Source organism: Cetorhinus maximus, chromosome 1 (genome assembly GCF_964194155.1).
Source record: "Cetorhinus maximus chromosome 1, sCetMax3.hap1.1, whole genome shotgun sequence".
NCBI lineage: Eukaryota > Metazoa > Chordata > Chondrichthyes > Lamniformes > Cetorhinidae > Cetorhinus > Cetorhinus maximus.
Window position 1 is genome coordinate 192,776,718 of NC_135879.1, and position 23,313 is coordinate 192,800,030.

At 41.7% G+C, this 23,313-nt stretch overlaps 1 protein-coding gene and 1 long non-coding RNA gene across 2 annotated transcripts in view; one reads left to right on the top strand and one right to left on the bottom strand.

The window, feature by feature from the left end:
• The window catches only part of LOC144686358 (uncharacterized), a 79,610-nt gene extending 70,866 nt beyond the window's left edge, over positions 1-8,744 (top strand). The window contains exons 3-4 of the long non-coding RNA XR_013577911.1: positions 8,418-8,481; positions 8,578-8,744. This is a non-coding gene — a long non-coding RNA (uncharacterized LOC144686358). The remainder of the gene's footprint in view (positions 1-8,417; positions 8,482-8,577) is intronic.
• celf4 (CUGBP, Elav-like family member 4) overlaps positions 1-23,313 on the bottom strand; it is a 1,291,869-nt gene that overhangs the window by 1,255,268 nt on the left and 13,288 nt on the right. The gene's annotated exons all lie outside the window — the stretch shown is intronic.

The window sequence follows — 23,313 nt, forward strand, 5'->3', positions numbered from 1 at the left end:
AAAATTGATATTAAAATCTCTGTATGTATCACAGTATCTTTACCGTGCAGAAGGAGGCCATTCGCTCCATTGAGTCTGCATTGGCTCTCTGAAACAAAATTCCACCTAATCCCATTCCCCTGCCTTATCCCCGTAACCTTGCACATTCTGTCTCTTCAGGTAGCAATCCAATTCCCATTGAATGCCTCACTCAAACCTACCTCCACCACCCTTTCAGGTAGTTTGTTCCAGACTCCAACCACCCTCTGGATGATTTTTTTTTCCCCTCACATCACATTTACTCCTTTTGCCAAATATTTTGAATCTGTGCCCTTTAGTTCTTGAGTGGGAACAGTTTATCACTATTTACCCTGTTCATACCCCACAGGATCTTGAATACCTCTATCAAATCTGCTCTCAGCCTTCTTTTCTCCAAGGAAAACAGTCCCAACCTCTCCAATCTATCCTCATAGCTACAGTTCTTTATTCTGGAATCATCCTTGTGAACCTCCTCTGTACTCTCTCCAAAGTCTTCTCATGTTTTCTCAAGTATGGTGCCCAGAATTGGACGCAGTACTCCAGATGAGGCCTAAATAGTGACTTATACAAGTTCAACATGACCTCCTTACTCTTGTACTCAATACCCCTATTAATAAAGCCTAAGTTACTATATGCTTTATTAACTTCTCTCTCAACATGCCCTGCCATGTTCCATGACCTACATACGTATACACCGAGGTCCTTCTGTTCCTGTGCCTCCCTTAGAGACTCTCTCTTTATTTTATACTGTCTCGCCATATTTTTTCTGCCAAACTGAATCACTTCACACTTCTCTGCAATGAACTTCATCTGCCATTTGTCTGCCCAATCCACCAACATATCTATGTCTTTTTGAAGTTCAAGACTATCCCCATCACATTTGACAACATTTCCAATCTTCATATCATCTGCAAATTTTGAAATCATGCCCTATATATCACCGTCTAGGTCATTAATATATATCAGTAAGAGTAAGGATCCCAAAACTGATCCCTGGAGAACTTCACTACAAACCTTCTTCCAATCTGAAAAACAACCATTTATCATTACTCTCTGTTTCCTGTCACCCAGCCAATTTCTTATCCAAGTGCCTACTTTCCCTTTTATGCCATGATCCAAATTTTACTCACAAGTCTGTTGCATGGCACTGTATCAAATGCCTTTTGAAAATCCATATGCACCACCAGAACAGCATTTCCCTTATCAACTTTCTCTGTTACCTCCTCAAAAAACTCCAGCAAGTTAGCTAAACATGATTTTCCCTTAATGAATCCATGCTGGCTTTCTTTAATTATCCTGCACTTCTCTAAGTGATTATTGCTTTTATCACATACTATAGTTTCCGGAAGTTTCCGTACCACTGAGGTCAAACTGATTGGTCTGCAGTTGCCAGTTTTATCCTTACATCCCTTTTTGAAAAAAAGTGTAACATTCACAATTCTCCAGTCCTCTGGCACATTCCCTGGGTCTAAGAAAGACTGGAAGATTATTTCTAGTGCCTCTGCAATTTCCACTCTCACTTCCCTCAGTATACTTGGATACATCTCATCTGGTCCTGGTACCTTATCTATTTTAAGATAGCCTTTCCAACACCTCCTTCCTCTCAATGGTAAATTCTTCTAGTGTACCAGTTACCTCCTCTCTCACCTCAGCCTGGATAGCATCTTCTTCCATTGTAAAGATAGATGCAAAGTACTCGTTCAACACCTCCACTATTTCTCCTGCCTCCACATGCAAGTCCCCTTTTTTGTCCCTAATCAGCCGTACTCTACCTTTAACTACCTTTTTATTATTTAAATGCTTAAAGAAGACGTTGGGATTCCCTTTTATGTTCGCTGCCAGCCTCTTTCTGTGCTCTCTCCTTGCTTTTCTTGTTAGTTTCTTCACTTCCTCTCTAGTCCTTCTAAATTCAGCCTGATTCTCCACTGTATTTTCTACCTGACATCTGTCATCTGCGTGCTTCTTCTTTGTCATCTTTAACTCTATCTTTCTTGTCATCCAGGGCACTCTGGATTTATTTGTCCTACCTTTCACCTTCAAGAGAATATACCTTGATATTGCCTACAATACCTTTTCTATGAATGCGGCCCATTGTTCAGCCACTGTCTTTTCTGCCAACGTTTGATTCCAACTCACTCCACTCAGATGCATTCTCATCCCACCGAAGTTGGCTTTCCTCCAATTAATTATCTCTTCTCTGGGTTGTTCCCTGTCCTTTTCCTTGATTAACCTAAACCTTATGATACAATGGTCACTGTCCCCTGGAGGCTCTCCCATTGATATTTGACCCACTTGGGCCAACTCATTCCCCAAAACCAGATTCAAAAATCCAGTCCTCTCATTGGACTGGAAACATACTGCTGCAGAAAATTACCTTGAACGCATTCCAGGAACTCTTGCCCCTCTTGTCCCTTTGTACTATTCCTATCCCAGTCTAGATTTAGATAATTGAAGTCCCACATTATGATTACTCTATAAATCTTGCACCTCTCCGTAATTTCTTTGCAAATTTGTTTCTCCACATCCCTTCCACTAGTTGGTGGTCTATATACTACACCAATCAATGTTATTGCACCTTTTTCATTCCTTACCTCTAGCCAGAGAGATTCCATCCTTGACCCCTCTGGAACATCCTCTCTCTCCAGTACTGTGATGTCATCTTTAATCAATATTGCCATTCCCCCCTCCACCTTTTCTTCCTTTCCTGTCTTTCCTAAACACCTTGTATCCAAGAATATTTAATGCCCAGTCCTGCCCTCCTTCAAGCCAGGCCTCTGTTATAGCAATAATATCATGGTTTCATTTGTCAACTGTGCCTATAGTTCACCAATCTTATTAACCACACTTTGTGCATTCACATACATACACATTAATCCCGATTTAGGCTTTTTTACTTCCTTCCCTATTCTAACCCCATCAACTGACTTACTTTTGCCTATTCAAATTTAAACTCTCTAGGTATTCTATCTAGCTTGATGCTACTCTCTGATATATCCTCGTTATCAGTCGATACTTCACTACTTCCCACTGCAGTTTTTCTCCTCTGCACTCTGAATATCCCCTGAGGTTCCCTTCCCCCTTCCAATCTAGTTTAAATGCTCCCTAACAATACTAGCAAACCTTCTGTGAAAACATTAGTCCCAGTCCTGTTAAGGTGTAACCCATGCTTCTAGTACAGGTCTCACCTGCCGCAGAACCGATCCCAATGTCTCAGAAATCTAAAACCCTCCCCTCTACTCCATTTCTCCAGCCACGTGTTGAACTGCTCAATCTTCCTATTATGCTCACTAGCATGTGGCATTGGGAGTAATCCTGAGATTACTGCTCTTGTGTTCTTGCTTTTTAATTCGCTTCCTAACTTCCTAAAATCTGCTTTCAGGGCCTCATTCCTTTTCCTCCCTATGTCATTGGTCCCAATGTGGACCACGACCTCTGGCTGCTCACCTTCCCCCAAAAGAATGTCCTGCAGCCGCTTTGCGACATCCTTGACCCTGGCACCAGGAAGGCAACACGCCTACAACCACAGAATTGCCTGTCTGCTCCCCTAACTATGGAATCCCCTACCATTATAGCACTTCCACTCTTCCTCCTCCCCCTCCTATGCAGCTGAGCCACCCGTGGTGTCACGGACTTGGCTCTTGATACAGTCCTCTGAGGAAACATCTCGCTCACCACTATCCAAAATGGAAAAGCGGTTAGAGAGCGAGATAACCTCAGGGGATTCTTGCACTACCTGCCTGTTTCTCTTAGATACTCTGGCAGACACCCGCTCCCTCTCTTAGCTGTGGTGTGACCACCTCTCTAAATGTGCTATCCATGTAATCCTCAGCCTTGCAGATGCATCACAGTGACTCCAGCCACCGCTCCAGTTCCGCAACCCGGAGCTCAAGTTTCTGCAGCTGGTGACACTTCCTGCAGATGTAGCCTTCGAGGCTGCTTTGTGCCTGCACAACTTCCCACATCCCGCAAGATGCATATTCCACATGGCCAAGCCACACTGACATGCCTTAAACTTTATATTAAGTGTTTATTCACCTGTCATTCACCGATCGCCTCCTCCTCTCCCTCTCACGCCTCTTTGTGAAATCCCCACTGCTCTCGCCCTCTTGCGCTCTTTTACCTCAAGTAAGTTCATGACAAATAAATGGCCAATTTGAAAGACAATCAAAGCAAAGGCAGTGGATACTCACCAGCCAATCACCTACCTGCTCCCCTGTGATGTCACGCCTTGATTTTTATTTTAGAATGTGGAAAATGGTTCGAGGTCAGCCCCTGCTGTTCTCGCCCACTCTCGGAGTGAAACTTCCACTCTCTCCCTCTTCACGCTTTCAGCCCCCGCTGTTCTCGCTGACTCTTGGTTTAATTGTTCAATTAAACATTGGGCATTATTTTGAAAGAAAACCACATCTTTTAGCTTTGTCTTCCATTTAAGATCATCTTCCACAATTTAGATTTGTTGAAAACTTTAGTAATGTCACTGCCTTATAGTCAATTTTAGAAACATGAAATGAAGTAAAACCAAATTGAAACTCTTTTTCAATGCGTTTGGTACATTGGTATTTCACTTCAACTGGGACAAAAATGTAGCCGCTTGATGTAACCTTTCTAACTCACTATTATAGCATACATTCAAATATATGCTGTAATGTGGTCATTTAAAATTATACTGGAGAAGACGGTGGTTTAGCTGTAATGGCACTGGCCTAATAATCCATAGGCCCAGGCTACTACTCTGGGGATTTGGGTTCAAATCCCACCACAGGTTATTAATTGAATTCATTTAATAAATCTGGAATATAAAGCTAATCATCAGTAATGGTGACCATGACAAATACCATCGATTGTGCAAAAAACCCACCTGGTTCACTAAAGTCCTTTCGGGAATGAAATCTGCCCTCCTTACTTGGTCTGGCCTACATGTGAGTCCAGATTCTCAACAATATGGTTGGCTCTTAACTGCCCTCTGAAATGGCTGAGCAAGCCACTTAGTTCAAGTACAATTAAGGATGGGCAACACATGCTGGCATTGCCAGTAATGCCCACATCCCATGAAAGAATAAAGAAAAAAAAATCTATAAAGGCCCAAATAAGAACCACAGTGGCATTTAAATATTACAATGTACTCAAATGGAGAACTATTCCATCCACTTGGGATGCTCCCTTCATTCAGCTGGAATGGGCCTCTCAGCCTGTGAAATTATTAAAGGGTTAGAGTTTTTATTAGCTCTTTGTTTTCCAGTTTTGCATGTAGGAGAACATGCTCACTACTAATGTGGAACAGATCTAGTTAGATCAGCAGCTATTCTACAGTGTCACTGCTGAAAATCACCAGAATCTATCTCCAGTTTTACAGTACATTATTCATTTGCTTTTGTTTAAGAAGAGGTTTTCTTTTTCAAACAAAACCATTGAGTGTTTTTGTCCGAATGCACCTGGTGCAGAGTCGCAAGTATTATTGGTACATATTGTGAAATTCAGGTTTAGGGACCAGTGCACCTTGCATAATCCACCATTTATTAATCAAAAGCTTCTAAGTAAAGAATCCTGTGCTAGTCAGCAAGTTAAGATGAATGATGGGGGTTGAAGCATCACCATTTCATTGCTAAAGTAGCACAAGATGGAAGATGGCATGTCAAGAAGCTTAGTATGCACCAGAACTGCAATACATGTGCCCACCATGAAACCACAAACCATATCTGCAGGCCATGACACACCTATCTTGCAAACTGTTTTGGTGGAGCCAGTTGAAGATCTGTACCATCAGCTGTAGTGACACCTGTGAATAATCTACACCATAGGAATATTACCTCTACCTCCAGTATCAGCTCATGTGTGGCCCACACATATATTAAGCAAATATCTGTTGCAAGGTAGGGACTGGCAGCACAATCATCTAGGTTTCCATTGAATAACAAAGCACCATGACAAAGCTGCCCACTGCACTTCTAAAGCAGAGAAATCATTAATGTCAATCATGCTGCCCAATCTTTGGGTCAGTTAGTGATCGTGCGTTATGCCGATAGTTTATGTTACAATGATATAATTTAGGAACCACTTTAAAGATCTGAGCGTACCAAGATTTTCAGTTGTAACTTGCAGCTTGAGTATGATTATGCATGAGAAGCAATGAGGAAGCTGCAAAGCGTAATGCACATCAAACTGGCAGGCAGCACCTTTTGCTAGGCATACTTGGGGTATCTACTTAATATTCAATGGCATTACGATCGCTGAATCCCCCACTACCAACATCCTGGGGGTTACCATTGACCATAAACTGAACTGGACTAACCATATAAATACTGTGGCTACAAGAGCAGGTCAGAGGCTAGGAATCCTGCAGTGAGTAACTCACCTCCTGACTCCCCAAAACCTGTCCACCATCTACAAGGCACAAGTCAGGGATGTGATGGAATACTTTCCACGTGCCTGGATAAGTGCAGCTCCAACACTACTCAGGGAGCTTGACACCATCCAGGACAAAGCAGCCTGCTTGATTGGCACCCCGTCCACAAACATTCACTCCCTTCACCACCAACGCACAGTGGCAGCAGTGTGTACTATCTGCAAGGTGCACAACAGGAACTCACCAAGGCTCCTTCGAGAGCACCTCCCAAACTGATGACTGCTACCATCTAGTAGCACAAGGGCAGCATACACATGGGAACACTACCACCTGTAAGTCCCCCTCCAAGTCACTCACCATCCTCACCATTCCTTCACCGTCGCTGGGTCAAAATCCTGGAACTCCCTCCCTAACACCACTGTGGGTGTACCTACACTGCAGGACTGCAGCGGCTCAAGAAGGCAGCTCATCACCACTTTCTCAAAGGCAATTAGGGATGGGCAATAAATGCTGGCCTAACTAGTGATGCCCATGTCCCATGAATGAATTAAAAAAAATATGGTACTGCTTGGTGACCAGAAATTAACACCTTCCTTCAGATATACCACCCTTTTTCATACCTGTTGCCACATTGCTGTATGTACTGTACACAGCAATGACCATCATTTCTGGTCAGACTGCCGCACTGCTCTAATCACGAGAGGGTATATAGGATGACAACCAGAGATCTGTCTCGGACTAACTTCATGCTGCAGCACCTCTAATTTGCCAGCCAGTTGGGAGTGGAGGGTGGGGTATGTAGTTTAGGTGCTGCATCGCTTCATCACTCAACCACAGACTCTATCTCCAGCCCTCATATCAATGTCACGTTCCCTTACGTTTGGCAACCTTTTTTTTTTCTTAAATTGAAGTCAGTGAAAAGGCAAATTGGACAGAAAGGTCCACTACTTCCAGTTTTACACCCTCACTAAAACTGAAAATTGGCCCTCCCCCAGAATGTGGCTCAAAATTATACCAGTGAGTGCTCACTGGCCCGTGGTCTTGTAGCAATAGTGACCATTTTTCACCTTCCCAATGTAATATTTCTGAATCAGCCATCTGCGCAGTAACTGTTGACACTGTCGGATAGTCCAAAATGGGTGATGTCGAATCAGCTTCCTGATTTTTATTTGTGATGGATTTTTCTGTGTTTTGTAGGATCGATTTATTCATTCGCATTGCCGATGCAGAATTGTTTCCACTGAGAACTCAGGTGCATAAGGCACTGACCCTATAGACGAAGCTTCACTGCTGGCAGCATGAGATTGTGTAAGCTAATATTACACATTTCATATTCCTCTGTGAAGTAGTTCTACAGAATTTGCTGTTTACTCATCAATCTCTCACATTATCTGTTACTTTTGTCAGTGTGAACAACTATCTTGGATCAACATTATCAATCGATCTTCATCGCCATGACAGCTGCCACCACATAGAGCAAACATCTCATTGAAAATGCAACAAATGTTATTCCACCTGAATAGTTCGTGTGTTTGAAAGACATATAAGATATCTTGGAGTTCAGATGATGTTGATGACAAGCTCCACGTGGTTTCTGGTATCATCAGTGTTCTATTCCAGAAAATCAGACAGTGAAGGATAGAACTGGAGCCTAATCTCTACATATACCTCATAAGCTTTTATTTACAGAGACAAATATTACAAACCTGCATCTCTTAACCCAAGAGCCACAGTTTCAGTCTGCTCCTATAGATAGGAGCACAAGTAAATCCCCAGTTAATGTCCACCACACAAGCACAAGTAAACACTCAAGAAATATAAAATTAACAGTTGAATCCTCCAATGAGCTACACTGTAGTAACACACTTCAACCTTGTGCTTAGCCCCCTGCGTAAAACAAATCCCAGGTATGGAAATTTTCAGTGGCAAGATGCAAAATTAAGATGTACATTAATGTCAAAATAATAAACATGGCTAAAATGGAAACCTGCACCTGTATATTTATCCTCTTATATTTCTGTCCTAGTTACATACTTATCAATTTCTTTCTTTGCAGCTGCTTGGCCATTGGATTTTGAAAGATACAATTACAGAGTGAGATCTATCCAGCAGCCATAATGGTAATGAAAGCCTTTCATTAAATGTATAGTGACTATAAATTCTGTTATATCCACTCACCACCCAATAATAGTATCTTGTTTTCTCTTATTCTCCAGAAAGAAGAATGTGAGTAATTACTGGCACAGCCTGTACACATCGGAGATTACAACTTTCAGATCGAAGGGCGGGAGATGGCAGTCTCCCATATGAAGCTGCTGCCAAATGCAAGAAAGCTGGCAATCTGCTTTATTCTTTGTGCAAGGACCTCCCCTATATTCTGTATCCTGTATCTGCTATTGTTGAGGCCAATAAACAGCACGAAAAGTTGCAGTATAGATCAGCTCAGTATTTGGTTCAACCTGCGTTGCTGTAACAAAAGGGGTTTAAAAGGGAAAGGGAAACTAACAGCTAACAGTTCCCAGAAGAGGTTTCTGCTGTGTGTCACTTCAGGTGGAAATAAAACAAAAAAAAAGAAACAGTGAAATAATCTATTGGATGGTTTCCTGCTCTGAAAAATCACCTGATGTGACACTACCTTCAATCTATGTGATAACCCCATGGATCAGTTCTCCACAACATCACATTTGCTTTACTTCTTTGTGTTGGGCAGAAAATGAAAATCAATCCATTTGAGCAATTAGTATGCTATTTTTTTTTTGAAAACTTGTACTTGCAGAGAAAGCTACAGGTAGCTTAAACAGGGGCAAAATCCCAAAAGGAGTTAGGTAAGAAACATTCTTTAAGCAGGCTTAAGTTATATGTTACAACTGCATTTCTAAAGCTACTCGAAATTCGTGATGAGGCCAGTAATCAATATTCTAATCCTAATTACCATGATCAATTGTTATAATAGACTTGACAAAGTGGAGAAGCCTTGTATTTAGACACTCTTGAGAGCCTACAACCAATTGTGTTGCCTACAGGCAGGGTGGTGTGCTACTGCTTTGACAAGCATGTGCTCAGAACATATCCTCTCAGTCTTGCAAAAAGTAGATGTATAAAACAAGGCTGTTCTCAATGAGCATGACCAGTCTTGCTCTCTATTATATGAGGTTTGAATTGGTGTATATAACCAAGGCTACACATTGGGAACAGAGATTGCTTTTCAGTTGCTGCTTACAATGCTACATTTGTTTTAGTTTCCTTTAATGTACGATGGGCGGTATTGCACACGGTAGGGTAGAAAATATGGTCACTCTCTTTATATCCATCTTTGATGTTTATGTGCTGTCTTTTCTTGTGCCTCTCCTTTTATGCTTCTGTCTCTCTTTTCACTGCTAATTCTTTACCCTTTTGTTTTATTGTTTCTCTTTCTATCCTATTCTCTGTCTCCCTCTGTTTCGTCTTTTCTCCCAAGTGGAAGTTGGTGGGTGGAATGTCATGGTGTGGCAGGGAAAAGAGCTAACTATGGTTGTGGACTCCATCTATGTAACCCCCACCTGAAATGATGTGACCATAGTAATTTCCACCCCATCCCCTCCCCCATTCACTCTTAGATTTTTCCACTTCCTTACTCCATTTGTGTCCTCCATCTCATTCACCTTCCTCTCACCCCACTACTTCCATTATTATCCCACGACTTCCCCTTTAAAGCATTCACTCTTGCTTTTCTTTGCTCTGCTGCCACTCACCTCACCCTTAAATCGCTATCTATTCTTCCTCTCTCCCACTTCATTGTTTCTTCTTACTTTGACTCCAGTCTCTTTGCTTACACACACAATTTTTTTTTAAAACTCTGGTAAACCTTTACAGACTTGTTCCCTAGTTTTTCAAACTTATCTGAAGAAAATCTATTTGACAAAAAGTAAGAAAATGACCCCACCTTTGCTTCCTAAGTACAACTGAGTCAATAGATCTGATGCATTTTGAAAAACTAGTTACAATGAAAATAATCCAACTGCAGAATTTGAATTCAGCCTCACACAATCAAAGTTCTGGCAAAAATATGGAGATAGGTTTTAAAAATAATTAGATTAAAAAAAAACAGGGCAGTAGCCATGGGTGAAGGAGCAGAAAGACCCAAATAATATTTGATTGCACTCCATGTTTTGTGACCGGAGTCAGGAGAGACACAGGTAACTAATGGAAAACAGGAGAGCTACCAGGTTGGAAAAATATAAAATCATGAGCTACATACTGTCACTACTACATGGTTCATCTGTGTATTACGTGGTGAAGCTGTGACAGGCATGGTGTGATACCCTGACCATTGAAAACTCCAAGAACTAATCACTTGTTTTCCAATAATGTTATCTCTAACTCACCAGAGGGTAATTTAGCCCTTAAGTTTTTCACCATTCAATTTGATCATGGCTGATCTGTCCCTCCACTCCAATTACCCACCTTTGCTCCATGTCCCTTTGATACTTAAAATTACAATTCATTCAGCTTCCACAGCCTATTGGGTGAGAGAGTTACAGATTCCACAATCCTGTGTGTGAAAAAATGCTTCCTGATTTCACTCCTAAATGCCCCAGTTCTACTTTTAATTTTAATAACAATGCCCATTGTTCTTCATTCCTGTATCAGAGGAAATGGTTTCTTTGTATCTACCTTGCATAATTTTTTAAAAATTTATTCACGGGATGTGGGCTTCGCTGGCTGGACCTGCATTTATTGCCCATCCCTAATTGCCCTTGAAAAGGTGATGGTGAGCTGCCTTCTTGAACCCCTGCAGCCCATGTGGTGTAGGTACATCCACAGTGCTGTTAGGAAGGGAGTTCCAGGATTTTGACCCAGCGACAGTGAACGGCGATATAGTTCCAAGTCAGGATGGTGAACAACTTGAAGGGGAACTTCTAGGTGGCGGTGTTCCCATCTATCTGCTGCCCTTGCCCTTCTAGATGGTAATGGTCGTGGGTTTGGAAGGTGCTATCTAAGGAGCCTTGGTGAATTTCTGCAGTGCATCTTGTAGATGGTACACACTGCTGCCACTGTACATCGGTGTTGGAGGGAGTGAATGTTTGTGGATGTGGTGCCAATCAAGTTGGCTGCTTTTTCCTAAACAGTGTCAAGCTTCTTGAGTGTTGTGGGAGCTGCACTCATCCAGGCAAGTGGGGAGTATTCCATCACACTCCTGACTTGTGCCTTGTAGATGCTGGACAAGCTTTGAGGAGTCAGGATGTGAGTCGCTTGCTGCAGGATTCCTAGCCTCTGACCTGCTCTTGTAGCTGTAGCATTTATGTGGCTAGTCCAGTTCAGTTTCTGATCAATGGTAACCCCCAGGATATTGATCGTGGGGGATTCAGTGATGGTAATGATATTGAATGTCAAGGAGTGATGGTTAGATTCTCTCTTGTTGAAGATGGTTATTGCCTGACACTTGTGTGGCGAGAATGTTACTTGCCACTTGTCAGCCCAAGCCTAGATATTGTCCAGGTCTTGCTGCATTTCGTCGTGGACTGCTTCAGCATCTGAGGAGTCATGAATGGAGCTGAACATTGAGCGATCATCAGCAAACATCCCCACTTCTGACCTTATGATGTTGGAAGGTCATTGATGAAGCAGTTGAAGATGGTTGGGCCGAGGACACTACCCTGAGGAACTCCTACAGTGATGTCCTGGAGCTAAGAAGACTGACCTCCAACAAACACAACCATCTTCCTTTGTGCTAGGTATTACTCCACCCAGAGGAGGGTTTTCTCCCTGAATCCCATTGACTACAGTTTTGCTAGGGCTCCTTGATGTCACACTCTGTCAAATGCTGCCTTGATGTCAAGGGCAGTCACCCTCACCTTACCTCAGGAGTTCAGCTCTTTCGTCCATGTTTGAACCAAGGCTGTAATGAGGTCAGAAGCTGAGTAGCCCCGGCGGAACCCAAACTGGGCATCAGTGAGCAGGTTATTGCTAAGCAAGTGCCACTTGATAGCACTGTTGATGACCCCTTCCAATACTTTACTGATGATGGAGAGTAGACTGATGGGGTGGTAATTGGCTGGGTTGGATTTGTCCTGCCTTTTGTGCACAGGAGATACCTGGGCAATTTTCCACATAGCCGGGTAGATGCCAGTATTATAGCTGTACTGGAAAGGCTTGGCTAGGGGCGGGACAAGTTCTGGAGCATAAGTCTTCTAATCCTTTTATCAATTTAAAGGCCTCTATTAGGTCACCCCACAACCATCTGACCTCCAGGGAACACAAACCAAGTTTATGCAACCTGGGAGATTTTAAAATAATTTAGAAGCTTAGTCTCATTTATTATTGAAAAAGAAATTAGTAAAAGGTTTATAACAGAGCTTTCATTTCTTTTCCTCATGGATCAGTGTTCACCTGGGGCTTCTCCTTGTTTCAGGCCACACGTTTTGTTGTTTACCACACTATAACATCAGCCCATTAGTATATGGTCTCTTTTTAGACTTCCATACAGAATAAGTGAACTACTATGAACTATTTCAGTGTCTGACCTTAAAAGATAAAAGTAAATTCTGGAGCAGGAAATGGTCATTGTTTGAAGGATCTCAATCACCTCAAGGCTACTTAAGATCATATTCTTCAACCCTTCCTTTCTCCAGAAACTCATTTAACCCATCTACTTCAACATTTTTTGATATGTATTTCAAATTATGCCTGACTTCCCTGCTCGCTTCTAATTTCCCAACTTTTAACTTCTGTCAACTGGTATTTAAACCTTTGACTGAAGTGAATAATTTGCTTGTATAGCTACTAAAATAAGTCTGCCTTCACCAGTGTGAATATACTTTATTCAAAGTGTATTGGTTTATAGGAGAATGGGTCAATTTGAACTCAGTCTGCCAGGCAGGTATGGAGCAAAGGTAGTCCTAAAATCACTTACCACTCTTATCCCACTCCGATTCTATCCACTACCATTTTACTCAGCACCTTTACAAAGGTGCCCACAACAATCAAGTGGGAGCCTCATTAAACTAAGCAAATCAGTGTCCAATGACATATATAGGAACCCAACTGCGATTTTGAGATACAAATTGGTGTAGCACCTTTCCATTTATGCCATTTGATGGATGGCCTAACTAGTGGCTCTTAAAGGGACCTCAGGAGTCATATAAAGGCCCAGGTTATATCTTTATTTTGGTGGACTAAAAGGGCTTAAAGGATCAGGACTAATTTCTTGTCCACTCAGAATTGGCAAGCAGCTGCAGGGGTCCTTGCCTGTTCTCTACCTGTTAATAATTAAAACTGCCCCTGAATTCATACAATTAGAACAGGGGCTTTGGAATGCTCAACATGAATTCTGCTTTAGACAGGAGGCCATATGAAAGTATTTATATCAGAAGTTTAAGTGTACCAGAAATAAAAATGATACATTAATAAGTAATATTAATAGAATAAATGACAATATTAATAATAATTCCACCATTTAAAAAAAACACTATCATGATTGTTGTAGAAGGTGAACAGTAGAACAGCCATGTGCTTTCAAAATCCGGCAAATTTTAAAAGGTTTGGCTAAAACATCTTCTCCCCTTGAAGACAGTTTCCTTTTAAATGTGGTTACCTTTGGGGTGTATAACATAATAAAAGCATAACACGGATGGAAGGGTGACCAGTAGCAGTTAATGCTCATTGGTCCACTAAAAGAATGACCCAAGTGCAAGAGGTCAAGAGTTCTGATCAACAGTTAACTGGAAGCCAGTTGATTCACTGCCTAACATATACACTATTATACTGAGTGACTGATAATCTGCACCTTGCTGTTTCTGCAGTTGCAGTTCTTATGGTTGCCGTGAAGTGAAGCTCATATAATGATTAAGTGTTTATTCACCTTTCAAACCTCTTCTTTACTGTTAACTTTAGTTACTTGGATTTCTCTCGTTGAAGTTAGTGACTGTTCACCAACTTTGTGAAACTGAAAAGGTCATTTCATTAGATCTAGGTAATTTAGTAGATAAATTCTGGCTATTTAATATGAAGTGATGGTATTATTGAAATGTATGCTTTAATTGAATTTTAATCTCCCAGCCCAACAGAAATGTCATAATTTTTATCATCATTACAATATTAGTAAAAATCTCTTGGTAAGCAAGAAAGAGGAGTGTCATTCAGCACTGTATAGGATTTCTTTTTAAGGTTTTCCTTCATGATAGGCTGGAAAAAAGAACCAGTTACTGAGAACCATCGAACCATGGAAAAGTTGCGGTGTAGAAAGAGGTCATTCAGCCCATCATGTCTGCACCAGCCAAAAAGAAAAAAAAGAAACTAGCCGCTCTTTGTAATCCCACTTTCCAGCATCTGCCCCAAAGCCTTGCAGTTTACAGCACTTCAAATGCCGATCCAGGTACTTTTTAAATGAGTTGAGCATTTCAGCCTCAACCACCAACTTAGGCAGTGAATTCCAGACACCCACCACCCTCTGGGTGAAAAAGGTTTTTCTCATGTCCCCCCTAATCCTTCTACCAATCACCTTAAACCTATTCCCCCTGGTAATTGGCCCTTCAGCTAGAGGAAACAAGTCTTTACTGTCTACCCTATTTAGGCCCCTCATAATTTTGTACACCTCAATTAGGTCACCCCTCAGCCTCCTCTGTTCTAAGGAAGACAACTCTAGCCTATCCAATCTCTCCTCATAGCTGCAATTTTCAAGCTCTGGCAACATCCTTTTAAATCTCCTCTGTACTTTCCCCTGAGCAATTGTGTCCTTCCTGTAATGTGGTGACCAGAACTGTACACAAAATTCTAGCTGTGGCAGCATTTTATACAGTTCCATCATTACATCCCTGCTTTTGTATTCAATACCTTGCCCAATAAAGGAATGCATGCCATATGCTTTCTTGACCACCTTGTCCCTAACCCTAACCCTAACCCTAACCCTAACCCTAACCCTAACCCTGTCCACCTGTCCTGCCACCTTCAAGGATCTGTGGGCATGCATTCCAAGGTCTCTCACTTCCTTAACTCCTCTAAGTAACTTCCTGTTCATTGAACATTCCCTTACTTTGTTTGCCCTTCCCAAATGCATTACCTCACACTTTGCCAGATTGAATTACATTTGCCAATTCTCCGCCCACTCAACCAAACCATTGATATCATTCTGGAGTTGACAACTATCATCTTCACTATCAACTACATGGCCAATTTTTGTGTCATCCGAAAATTTCCCACTCATGCCTCCCACGTTTAAGTCTATGTCATTAATATATACCACAAACAGCAAGGACCCCAACACTGAGCCCTGTGGAACACCACTGGAAACCGTTTTCCATTCGCAAAAACATCCAACAACCATTACCCTTTGTTTCCTGTCACTGAACCAATTTTGGATCCAACCTGCCACCTTCCCCTGTATCCCGTGAGATCTGAATTTCCTGACCAGTCTGCCATGAAGGACCTTGTGAAATGCCTTACTGAAATCCATGTAGACAACATCAACTGCACTACCCTCATCAATCCTCCTTGTTACTTCCTCAAAAAATTCTAAGTTAGTAAAACATGTTCTTCCCTAACAAAACCATGCTGACTATCCCTGATCACTCCATGCCTTTCTGAGTGATAGTTTATCCTGTCTCTCAGAATTGTTTCCAATAATTTTCCCACCACCAAAGTCAGACTGACTGGCCTATCATTTTCTGGCCTATCCCTCACACCCTTTTTAAATAATGGTACAACATTCGCAGACCTCCAATCCTCTGGGACCTCGCCTGTATCTAGTGAGGATTGAAAAATGATCCTCAGGGCATCTGCTATTTCCTCCCTGGCTTCCTTCAACAGCCTGGGAAACAATCCATCTGACCCTGGTGATTTATTCACCTTCAAGGATGCCAGTCCCTCTAGTACTCCCTCTCTCACTATGCTTATTGTATCTAATATTTCACACTCCTCTTTAACTAGAATGTCTGCATCATCCCTGTCCTTAGTGAAGACAGAGGCAAAGTGCTCATTGAGAACCCTGCCCACATCTTCTGCATCAGCCCACAAGTTACCATGTACATCTCTGATAGGCCCTGACTTTTCCTCAGTTATTCTCTTGCTCTTAATGTACTGGTAAAACATCTTAGGATTTTCTTTGATTTTACGTGCCAATATTTTTTTTGTATCCTCTCTTTACATTCCTAATTTCCATTTTTACTTCACTCCTGTACTTTCTATACTATAAGGCTTTCTATAGTATTAAGCCTTTTATGACTGTCATAAGCTTTCTTTTCCTGCTTTATCTTGGTCTGTATGCTTCTGGATAAGCAAGGAGCCCTAGATTTGGCAGTGCCACCCTTTTCCTTTGTGGGGACATGTCTACACTGTGCCCGTAGAAACTCACCTTTGAATGCCTCCCACTGATTTGAGACAGTTATTCCTTCTAATAGCCATATCCAGTCCACACTCGCCAGCTCATCTCTTAGCTTTGTAAAATTTGTCTTCCCCCAATTTAGAATTTTAACTCCTGTTCTATCCTTGGCCTTTCCCATAATGATGCTAAATCTGACTGTATTATGAGCACTACCGCCATAATGGTCCCCCACTGCTACTTCATCCACTTGCCCAGATTCATTTCCTAAGACTAAATCTAGAATTGCGTTCCTTCTCATTGGGCTTGTTACATGCTGGCTAAAAAAGTTCTCTTGAATCCAGTTCAAGAAGTTTGCGCCCTCTGTCCCTTCACATTGTTCGTATCCCAATTGATATTAGGGTAGTTGAAGTCCCCAACGATTACTGCCCTATTGTTTTTGCAATCAGAAATCTGTCTACATATTTGCTCTTCTAACTCTCTTCCACTATTTGGGGGCCTATAGTATACTCCTAGCAGTGTGGCTGCCCCTTTTTTATTTCTGAGCTCAACCCACATGGCCTCATTTGATGCATTATTTAGTATATCACCCCTCCTCACAACTGTAATTGATTCTTTAACCAATAATGCTACAACTCCACCTTTTTTTATCCCCCTCTCTATCCTGCCTGAAAACTCTATATCCAGGGATGTTGAGCTGCCATTTTTGCCACTCCATAAGCTAAGTTTCCGCTATAGCGATGATATCATGCTGCCATGTATCTATCTGTGCCCTCAGCTCATTGCCTTTATTTGCTATACTCCTTGCATTTACATGTACACCTTTTAACACTGCCAAATTCCTGTGCTGTACATTTTTTAACCTGTGCTTTTTCTGTCTTTAAGAGTCACTCACTAATTCTCCATCTCCCTTTCCCTGCTCTGAATTTGCCCTCAGGTTCCATCCCCCTGCCAATCTAGTTTAACACCGCCCCCCTGCCAACAGTTTAGCAAATCTCCTGATATTCATCCCAGCCCTGTTCAGAAGTAGACCATCTGGCTTATACAGGTCCCACTTTCCCCAGAACTGGTCCCAATGCCTCAGAAATCTGATGTCCTCCTTCCTACACCAGCTTTCCAGCCAAATGTTTATTCACTCAATTCTCCTATTTCTATACTCGCTCGCACGTGGGACTGGGAGTAATTCTGAGATTACTGCTTTAGAGGTCCTGCTTTTCAATCTCCTCCCTAGCTCCCCAAAATCTGCTTTCAGGACCTCATCCCCTTTCCTACCTAAGTCATTGGTAACAAGGTGGACCACAACCTCTGGCTGATCACGCTCCCCCAGAGGAATGTCCTGCAGTTGCTCTATGACATCCTTGAATCTGGCACCAGGGAGACAACATACCATCCTGGAGTCATGTTTACAGTCAAAGAAATGCTTGACTGTTCTCTGAGAAGAGGCATAGGGCCAGAAAATCCCAGCCAGTCATAATGCGACCCACCCCTGGAGATTCAGCGGCCCAGCCAAAAGTCCATTGACTTATGGTGAGACTGGACAAACCAGGCAGCATGTGGGGCCAGAAAATCCCGCCCATTACTTCTTGTGCACATCCAAGAACCGTCTGTTGGACACTTGTCATTTTGGACCTCTTGACAGGTAATTAACAGTCACTTAAGGGTCTCTTTTACTGCTGCTGGTATTAAGCCAGTGGTGGGTTTGCCATGTGGGGAGCATGACAAGCAAATCCATGTGAGGTTGGTGGCAGGCTCCCGGGGGAGGGGTCCCTTGTTCAATGGCACTTAGTGTCTGATTGAGGGACCCGACATCAGGAAGGGGAGGGCCTACTGAGAGACACCCCTCCCCACTTTCCCATGACCCGCACCCCACCACTCCCCTCCCTCATCACTCACCCATGGCCTGGGATCCAACAACAAAACTAGGCCTTGGGTGTGCGCTGTATCAGAAGCAGCCACCACCTCCTCAGTGGCATTGCCTTTCAATAGAGCTGCCGGCCTCTGATTGGCCAGAAGCTCTCAGCGGGTGGAACTTCTTCCCCTTGGGCCCTTGATTCCAGGGAAGACCTGCCCCTGTCCAGTAATGTGCAGGCAAGATTCCCAATGTCTCCATTAAATACCACTCCCTGAGATGATGCAGAGGAGGTTTACCAGCATGGTTCCAGGAATTAGGATTTTAGCTCCAAGGTTAGGTTGGAGAAGTTGGGGTCACTCTCCTTGAAGCAAAGGAAACTGAGGGGAGATTTGATAGAGATGTACAAGATTATGACAGGTTTGGATAAATTATACAAAGAAAAGCTGTTCACATTAACTAATGGTACAAGGGGGGCACAGATTTAAGAAATTGGGCAAGAAGTGCAGGAGCAGATTTGAGGAAGGATTATTTTATGCAGTGAGTGGTAATGACCTGGAACTCATTGCCCAAGAGGGTGGTGGAAGCAGAGACAATTAATTATTTCAAAATGAAATTGGTTGAGCACTTGAGCAAAATAAACTTACAGGGTGGCAGTGATAGAGCAGGAGAGCGGCACTGATTGGATTGCTCTACTGAGAGCCAGCCTGGATTCAAAGGGCTGAATGGTCTCCTTCTGTGCAGTAATGACTTTCAGATCTGACCAGTCCATTTCTGGACAATTGTCATTAAAGTGAGTGAGTATGGGGAAATTACCCTGTTGTGGGTATCAGACCCAATGTGCAAATGTCATTGGAAAGTTCAATATTAGATAGGGTTGTAGGGCTGGGTCTTCCAAAATTAAGACCGCTAACCTTGAAATGCTTGCTTGCAGCAAGAAATGGTCCAGCAGCTGAAAGCATTCAGTACTGGACTTTCCATCAAGAGATCTGAAAGTTGAGTTGCAGCACTGCTTGTCTTTTCAATTGACGTACATTAACATCGCCAGATGATCATTTTAGTCCTTGCATAGGCATTAATTAAAAGCACCCAAAATATGGGAACATTTCTTTCAGGAAAGTGATATTTGTATTATGTTTGCTAAATATTTAAATTTAGAAAAATGTAAACAGAAGTATAGAACAAGGAATAAAAACAGGATATGCTGGAAATTACCAGACCTGAGTATTTGCAGCATTTTGTATTTTTATTTCAGATTTCCACCGTACACAGTATTTTGTTTTAATATAGAACGGGAAACGCCATTTGATACTCACGTCTACTATTCAACAAAAAATATTGCAAAGCAGAAAATATAGAATCCATCACACCACACTTGGGTTCGTTTCATCACCTCACTGGGTGCAACTTTTGTCTTTGGGTGAGAGCCGGTGACTGTGAATTGGCCTCCCTTTTTACACCTGGTCTAAATGAATGTCAGGCAATGTGTGGAAATGGTTGCTGATTTGATATCACCTAATGTTTGCCCAGCAGTAAAAGCTCCCGCTCACATCTTCTGCTGCTCATTTTTTTTCTTCAGACCGCAAAGCCGCACAAATTTTTTTTCTTATCACCCCGAAGCTAAGATGTCTTACTCCACTCAATCTTTCCTTTCTTTTAAAAAATACAGGTGAAACAAACCCAAGTTTGGTGTGACCCAACCATGGATTCTTTATTCAGCTCATCTTCCCTGCCAGTCTTTCCAAATCTGTTGCTGTATTACACTATGGGCTTTGGCCCATTTCTGGATTAAAGAAAATAGTTTTTAAAAAAAGAGAGTGATCTGCGTCATCTCACCTACAGGATATTCCTTCCTGATGGCCAAATGACTAGCAGCAACCCTGCAGGGCCGCAATGGAGCTAAGGAAATTTCCGTGTGTGACTAATGCGGAGCAGGAAAATGTAATATTCTGTAATAGCATGTCAGAACATGAATCCATTGTGAAAGCAATTCCACTCAGAAAAGTAATTTTCCAAAGCAAAAAGAAACATTACTGGGAATGTTCTTTGGGCTTTTCCTCCTCCACTGCTACACCACTGGAGGAAGCTTCACGTAGGTGTAAATGGGATTTCCAAAATTACAGCAGTAGAATGGAAAGAGCTCTGAGGAAATTTTGGACAAAAGATTATTAGAAGCAAACAGGATAAGACTGCTTTGTCTATAATTCTATTTATGTGCAATAATACTCAGCTGTTTGGCACATTCCTGTGTAGACTTGAACCATACAGATCAGGAGGATGCTAGCTTCTCTCTCCAGATTGTGTTGAAATTAGGAAATCTGATCCGTCTGAGACAACCCAAAACGTAGACGGTTTACAAATAACAATATTAACATTTTTATGTTTATATAACATTATATAACATGTTTATATAATGCCTTTAATGCAGAAAAATATCACGAGGTATAACCACAAATAAATGGATGCTGAGCCAAAGAAGGAGATAGGGAGATAGTAGAAGGCATGGCCAAAAACTTGGACAAAGCAGTGAGTTTTGAAAAGAATTTTACAGGGGGAGAAGGAGGTGAAGTGGCTTTGGCAAAGAATTCTGGGTTGTGGAGCCTAGGCAGTTGAGGGCATTCGTCAATGGATTTGGGTGGGGGTGGGGGGGTGCAAAGACAGCAGAACAGAGATTAGGATGTGGGGTCGGAGAAAGCTTAACTCCCTAGTTCTCCTCATTCAGGGAAGGAGCAATCAACTACCGTGCTTGCTCCTGACTGCCGTGCAGATACTTCAAGAAAATGTGTGGATGCGGATAGTGGGTGAGAATAGGATTAGGCTCAGCTATTATACTGTCCATATTGAATAACCTGCCAGCTGTCACTGTCAAGGCTCATATGTGACAAATCTTTACCTGGGTAAGTTACCCAGCATGCCTGATGCCAAAAGAACCACTTGATGCCAAAAGAGCTATACCTCAGCGTGGCTGAGTGTTTTCAGGGATTGAGAGGAAGTGAACAGGAGAACATTAGGGGAAAAAAAAATTAAAAAGAACTGAAATGTTAATTTCAAAACATAATGTGAGTGTGAATGTGAGTACACCTACTGTAATGAGTTACGACTACCTTTTATTCCTTTAAATGGAAGAAAAAATGAATGGGGTCTGATTTGGATGACTAACCAAATTAAATTTCTAAAGAAGTGTAAAAAAGTGCATGGTTTTCTTTAAATTGTAAACTTCAAAAGAAAATTGAGAATTCTAAAAAAGAGATTTTATATAATATTAATGGACATTTAAAAATATTACAGATTGCACAACTAGTCAGTCAGTATCTGCTACAAAGAGGTAAGTTAATGTTTCAATTGTAATCTTCATCAGAACACTCAGCTGCAAAGCAACTGTCCAAAAATAATTAATGCAATTCATTCTGAAGTTGCAAAATGATTGCTTAATAGAACAGTAATCTTTCTATTGGAAAAAAAAACAGAATATGATTTTTCATCAGATTTTGATTGATGTAAAAATTAGAAACTAGGCATAATATATTGTATACATTGCCTTCAAATGAAAAGAAAAATCACATTTTAATCTGGTTGTGAAGAGGGGAGTACATCCAAAACACGAACCCATCTTTACTCTTTGAGACACGTTGATCTACCTTGCATGTTTCGCATTATCTGTTCATGGTGCAGCTATTTTCCGTACAAGTGTCATTACGTTTTGAATTCTTTTAGAAAGATTTTGTGCACTGGTTTCAAAAATCATGTACTGTATAAGAATCATGACCCCCTGTCACTTACTAAGCAAAGAAAAATACTCAATGTTTTTTCCATTATCAATGATCTTTCAACAATTTTTCATGTTATTGAACTGCTTTCTAAAAAATTCCATTTTAATGCCACCATTGATTTCATTACACTCTGCAGGAGCAGTAGTCCTTTTTTTTTAATATGTTTGCAGCATGTTCTACTGTTAATTAAAGGACAACTTCATCCTAATTACAATAGAATAAGCTGAAAGAAAGGTCACTTCAGACAGGGTTATTATTATTTTTTTCCTCTCTTTCTTCCAGCTAAGCAAAGCTGCTGATGTTAGAAATTAAGTGTAGCTCACCTTGATTTATAGATGAAGTTTTAATCCATAATTGTAATCGGGTGTCTTTACCGTGTATGCCTTTGCAGTTACAATTTCATTCTGTAGCTAATGGTCATGGGCTTTTTTTCTGTTCCCAAAGTTTCTGAATACAAGCTGAAGATGTGAACATTATATTGCACTTATTCACCTGCTCTCCTTTTCAGGCCCAGGATCAGGGAGACTGGGGTGTTGGGGGTGGGGGTGGAGTGGGGGAGGGGTAGTATAGGGAAGGGGGGATGGTGGGCTGAGCCCAAAATAAAGCTTCCAGCCTCATTTCACTAACTCGTGGCAACACGTAAATTTAAGGCAATTTGCCTTGCCAGCAGCAGCCCTCATGTAAATACTGGGGGTGTCAGGGTGAGGATGAGGACAGCAGGAAGGAGTTAATCACTCTGGCAGCGGCCTGCAGGGGAGCTATGAATATGACTAAATTTATTTTTAATGTAAGTTTAACATTTTGGAATGAGAATTGGTTACTGCCTTTGGCCCTAATCCTAGGAAACTGAGGCTGCATTATAGTACCTTCATGATTGAACTTCTGGGATTGTTAATTCAGCGCAGAAGGGATTGAACCTGGGGTTTATGCAGCTCAATGCACATAACATTTGGCAACTGAGTCACTAAAGAAGCTTGCACTTCCGTTTTTGGAAAATATACATATATTGAAAAATAGTTGAATGGAAACAAAAAGTAGA